Source organism: Equus asinus, chromosome 20, assembly GCF_041296235.1.
Source record: "Equus asinus isolate D_3611 breed Donkey chromosome 20, EquAss-T2T_v2, whole genome shotgun sequence".
Lineage (NCBI taxonomy): Eukaryota > Metazoa > Chordata > Mammalia > Perissodactyla > Equidae > Equus > Equus asinus.
Window position 1 is genome coordinate 112893109 of NC_091809.1, and position 6133 is coordinate 112899241.

Sequence of the window (6133 nt, forward strand, 5' to 3'; positions counted from 1 at the left end):
ATTGGGGTGGTGGGGTGATAATTTAGAGGGCCTGACCGGTAAAGCCTCTGAGTTTAAGCAAAACCATTAAATTTGTTTCGTTGCTGAAGTCTCATGGGGCACACTAACCTTTCTTTTCATTCAGGAAGAAAGGGTGGAAGAGGAGCTCCCAGGCCTGGCTTATGAGTGTGGCCTTGAACACGTCCACAGACGTGTTGTTGTCCTGTTGAGTCTGCAGCCAGGAAGGCGGAACTCACTGCAGAGGGCAGGTGTGAACGTGCCGCTTCAGAGCCAGTGCTCTTTGAAGCCGGAAAGTCAAGGACCCCAGTCCCTTCCAGGAAACAAGGACATAATTATCACAACACCCCACTGGCCGGTGACCTTCATTCCTCAGGCCCGCCCTACTCCCTCTGCTGGCACCAGCCCAGGTCCCCACAGCCTGAGCCCTGTGTCCAGACTGCTCAGATCCAGAAGCAGCCCCCTTGCACACCCTTTGAAAGGGTTCTTAATCTCTTTCTACTACGCTGCTCTCGCAACATAAATCCGCCAGCCTAGGGGCCTCTGAACCCCCGCGAAGGGAGGCCCATCCAGGCCAGGAGAAGTCTGAGCCGCGGAGGCGTGGAATTTATACTTCCTCTCACCTGCGCGTCTGTCTGTGGCCCCGACTCCAGTCTGTCGTTGGAGGTTTGAACATAACCTCCCAGCTCCTTGCCAAGTCTGCCATCATCACCTCAGCCACAGAAGCTGACTCCTCAAGGCCACTGGAATCCAGTAACAGGGACTCTCCACTTCATTATTATGTTTGAAATGTTGAAAGCAGAAGCCTAATAAAATGAGTTCAGAAAAACAAAAAGAGCTATAAATTATCATTTGAAAGGAGTGGCTAAAGAACTCATCTACTCAAAACACCTAGGGGCCATTTCTCAATTACAGCAATAATCCAGGGTTTGGTTTCCTTCCCTTCACTGTGCAGAAGCCTTGGCTGTGCTCTCTCAGCACACGTTCTCTTCTGCTTCTGAGTCAGGCATCTGGAGTCAAGAACAGTCCCCACACACTCCACACGCACGCACACTCCCGAGGGTCTGCTGAATTAATTAAGGCTTTTTGACCACAAGGAATTTATCCTACATTATCACCAATCAATAGTCATTGCAAATTTACATTTTATTTATTTTAGGGTAAGAGTAAAATTCTTTCTTTGACTTCATGAAGACTACTTGTGCTAAACTGATATACTTCATGGAAAAACACCAGCAGTGCCATTCCCTGAAAAATTCAGAGCAAACACAGAACGTCTTATCACAGCTATTATTATAGAATGTTCTGGAAGTCCTAGACTGGGGTCTCTCAGTTGGGGGTGATTTTGCCTCCCAGGGGACACTTGGCAATGTCTGGAGCCGTTTTTGGTTGTCAGAACTTTGGGGATGGGAGTGCTATTGGCATCTAGCTGCTGGGGATCCCACTAACACCCTACAATGATGGGAAAGAATTATCCAGCCCAAAATGTCAAGAGTGCTGAGGCTGAGAAACCTGTTCATGCATACAATGCAACAAAACATGAAACACAAATAGAGAAACAAAGTTTAGAACATAACTAAATTTCATTGTCATTAATTGCAATAACATGTATCACCTAAAAAACAAACAAAAAAGTCATTAAAATTCATAAAATAGTAAATAACATAGCTGGATAAAATGTTTTTAGTTATGTGAGAGACAAAGAGAACTGAGATTTTCCTATGGGTTCATTTATCCATTCTACAAGTTTTCTGAGTACAAAAAGGTCAATTTTACAAAAGAATACTTAGGGGAATAAGAAGGCTTTTGCATTTCAAAACTATGGAAACAACTAGGACGTTTTAATAACCTGACCTGCCACACGGCAACACAAAATGTGACAGGAGACTCCAGTAGACACATCTTCAGATCATAAGTTGGACTTGAGGACTTTTTTTAAAAGATTGTTTAAAGCACCAAAAAATTATTGGGGCATTAAATACACACACGCACACACATACACACACCTGTAAACACCACTTTAGCCAATAAAAACTTCCTCAGTGTGTTTTAATGAGGCTAGTATTCAAATGCATCGTTGGAAATCAAGATAGCCTGTAGCAGTCGATCATCATGATCCAGTAGAGCATAACGCAAGTAGACAAAGCAGACGTAAGCTTCTCGAGAGCAGAGCTTGTATTGATCTTTCCATCCCCATAAGTGACACATATCAGGAACCCAATAAATGTTTGTGAATTAATGAAATGAAGAAGAAGTGTAGACATTGAGAGATGACCTTTGAACTCACAGGTCGGAGTTAGCTCGCAGCTCTGGCAGCTGTGACTCAGCCTCTAGGAACCGCATCTTGAGAGGCTGAGGGAACAGCAGGGTTTCCACACAAGGCTTTGCCTCGAGCTGCGACTGCAGACTGTGCAGGTCAAAACAGAGTGACAGGAATCAGCCAACCAAGCTTTGCTAAGAACAGTAAACTCAAGTTTTAAATGCTGAAGACTTGAAAGAATCTGTAAATACCCGTCTGCACGTAAACTAAGTGTATCAGTGGTTTTCTTGATCTTTCCTTCATTTTCCTGACAAGCCTCCAAAACTTGAGCGGAAGGGGAGAGGCCAGAGGGAAACCGGTAATCAGGAGATTATCAGACGTCTTCACTTTCCCCTCCATCCAGCCTCTCAGAGTCTCCCCAGAACCCTCGGTCCTGAGTGTTTAATAGCATTTATTCCACAGTTTCGAGGGGCTGAAAACCCCACAATCCAGTTTAACATAAGGTTGTGCAAAATGCTGTCCTGGGACAGGCTCACGGTCCAGGAAGTATCAGAGAAGTTCATCAGGGAACGCATTCCAGTGGTTCATTGTTCCCTTAATATAACTTTTGAAACTTAGGGACAAGAAAAAGAATAGGTACTGTTCACTGAGCACTTCTGAAGGACTTCCGTCTGTTTTCTCGGCTAACCCTCGCGACAGCCCTCAACTCCAGGTGAGGGGCCAGACGCGGTGGTGGTAACACAGGAGGCAGAGCTGGTGCACAAACTGGCAGAGCCGCGATAGGGATCCACACCTGTCAGCCTCCAAACCCAGCCTCGCAAGGACCACACTGCAGATGTCGACACAGCCTCACGGTCCTCTCACTAATCCACTCGTCACAGGTTAGTCTAGAATCTTCAAGTCAGCAAGCGTTTGTTGGGAAAATATTAGCACATGAAAGAGAAAACGAACAAAAACGGGGGACGTGAAACAGTCCTTGGTTAGAGGACATACCATTTTCTTGGAGTGATGTGGTAAGAAATAGACATTGGGGGGCCAGCCCTGTGGCTGAGTGGTTAAGTTCGCTCGCTCCACTTCGGCGGCCTGGGGTTTTGCTGGTTCGGATCCTGGACATGGACATGGCACCGCTCATCAGGCCATGCTGAGGCGGCATCCCACATAGCACAACCAGAGGTACTCACAACTAGAATATACAACTATGTACTGGGGGGCTTTGGGGAGAAGAAAAAGAAGAAGAAGAAGAAGATTGGCAACAGATGTTAGCTCAGGTGCCAATTTTTAAGAAAAAAAAAAAAAGAGAAGGGTCGGCCCCATGGCCAAGTGGTTAAGTTCACGCGCTCCACTTCGGCGGCCTAGGATTTCGCTGGTTCGGATCCTGGACACGGACATGGCACCGCTCATCAGGCCATGATGAGGGGGTGTCCCATGTGCGACAACTAGAAGGACCCACAACTAAAAATACACAACTATGTACTGGGGGCCTTTCGGGAGAAAAAGGAAAAACAAAATCTTAAAAAAAAGAAGAAATAGATGTCGAACAATACCAACTGTGCAGAGTGCTGAAGGGACAGTCAATCACAGGTCTAATGGATGACAAACACGGGGATGACCAAGAAGCAGAAGGATAAAACCCCGGGTGGCATCCTTGGGGAAGGTCTTATTGAAGAGCCAAGTCTTGACAGGACTCTCCCAGGATTTGGACAATAGAGGAAGAGGCAAGGTGGCTCAGGGAGGTTCCTGCCCCTGGGCTGCTAGAGCTATGGTGGGCAGGCATGGTCTGCGAGGCTGCAGGGCATGGCGCAGAGCTTGGCCAAGACAGAGCGGCCAGTGGCACCAAACCACAAGCCAGGAAGTTGTCGAGGTGGAAGCTCTGGGCCAGAGGCAGGATGCCCGAACAAGCGAGAGGCAGGAAGGAGAGAGCTCAGTCCGAAGCCCGAGAGTTCGGGAGGGAGGCGGAGAGGAAACCTGGAGCGTTTCCCAAGCCGCTTGGTGCCAAAGGCAGACACTCCCACTGGGACGTGGAGCCCCTGCTTGGAGTGGGGAGCGTGCTAAGAAGGATGTGAGGAAGGCAGCAAGGACAAATGTGTGGATAGGGTCTGGGGACAAAGGGAGAACCAGTCTAGAATGTAGGCACGTGCTGCAGAAGCAGTATCAACCGGGCAGGTAAGACGAGGCCAGCTGGGCCACCAGAGACCGTCAGCAGGAGCCAGCGTCAGGTTACACAGCAGGTCTAGAGTTTGATGAACAAGTCTACATTCACGTGATCAACACAATTGTTGGAGACTTAAGTCATATTTCTTCGTCAGTACCTGCCGAGATGTGAATCTCAGCTCTGCCACTTACCAGCTGAATGACCTTGGGAAAATTACTTAACCTCTCTGTGCCTTGGTGTCCTCATCTATAAAATGAGCATAATAGCACCTACCTTCTAGGAGAGCTATGAGGACTGAACAGGTTACTGTTCATATGCACAGCACGAGCCTGACGTGTGCAGTGTGATGTACCGGTTTGCTGTCTAACATTCCTTCTCCTGGTCACCGTTCCAGACTGAAGACACAATTTGCTGGGGTCGGTGGGAGTAGTGGGGGGCTCACAGAGACATTCTTTCTCCTAATCTTGTGAATTACTTTAAATGCCTCTTTTGACTACTGTCCAGCTCCTGAATACCTTTCCTGTGTTCTCCAGAACGGCACCAAGAAACTCGTCAAGTCTGCGCCTTTATAAACTCTTCAGATTCCAGTATCCCCCCCGGCCTCTTCTCCCATCAGCAGCGTACGGGGCTGATGTCTAAGTGAGCAACTCCCTTTCCTGGTTCCAACAATTATAACTGCTGGCTCAGAGTCCGTCTGCCATTCTTTCCATTTATTATTTCCATGCATTATTTCAGCAACCTTAGCAAGAACAATGATGAGGACAAGGAATAAAAAGGGGATGAAAGGTGAAATAGAGAGGGAAGGAGAAGAGAAAGAATATCCTTGTACTTGGCTGTCACTTTTCTAGCATTTCAGAAAGCTTTTTGCCATTACTAGAATTGGGAGAAGGCAAAGAGAATAAATGTTTGTTGAAATCGATGGTAGGCCGAGCAGAGTCCCACGTATTCCACACACTCAGACAGGTAAGTGTCTTGCTAGTTATCACCCAGCTAACAGGTGGGAGAGCCCGGCTTTAGTTTGAGATGTGGGTTTAATTCAACTCAATAAATATTGATGGAACAACTCTATAGGCCAGTTAAAAAGGACCAAATTGGCTTGGATATATGTCGAAGTTATGGCCAATAGGATTTCCCAGAGCATTGGCTAGAGTATGAGAAAAGCAAACAAAACACAACAGGGACCCCAAGGTTTTGGTTCCCGGAGTAAGAGAACGGAGCTGTCACTAATGGAGATGGAGAGGCTCGAGACGCCCTCAACATCCAGGAGGGGTGGAGCACTCTGGGCTGCAGGTACAAATCAGTCTCAAAGCCCATGCTCGAGCTAACATCCTAAGAACCTGGAGTCTGGAGATTTGTACCTGATTCTGGGGCATGAGGAATAGCTTCACAGAAGTTACAAGAACGAAAAAACTAATTAGAAAGTCTCAAAGCCTAGTTTATTTTTTATTTTTTATTTTTTTTATTAAGATTGTGATAGATTACAACCTTGTGAGATTTCAGTTGTACATGATTGTTAGTCATGTTGTGGGTACACCACTTCACCCTTTGTGCCCTCCCCCCACCCCCCCTTTTCCCTGGTAACCACCGATTGGTTCTCCATGTCTATATGTTAACTTCCACCTATAAGTGGGGTCATATAGAGTTCGTCTCAAAGCCTAGTTTTTGAGTTATGACTTTTAAACTCCCCGTCCTCCCAAACTTTCCTGATCATCTGGGCCCTTTCC

At 46.9% G+C, this 6133-nt stretch overlaps 1 long non-coding RNA gene across 2 annotated transcripts in view; it reads left to right on the forward strand.

Annotated features, from left to right (window-relative positions):
- LOC139041167 (uncharacterized) overlaps nt 1–1083 on the forward strand; it is a 46673-nt gene extending 45590 nt beyond the window's left edge. The window contains exon 4 of one of the 2 annotated variants that reach the window (XR_011495977.1): nt 125–1083. This is a non-coding gene — a long non-coding RNA (uncharacterized lncRNA). The remainder of the gene's footprint in view (nt 1–124) is intronic. The other variant, XR_011495978.1, reaches the window with a different exon arrangement.
- The last annotated feature ends 5050 nt before the right edge of the window (nt 1084–6133 follow it).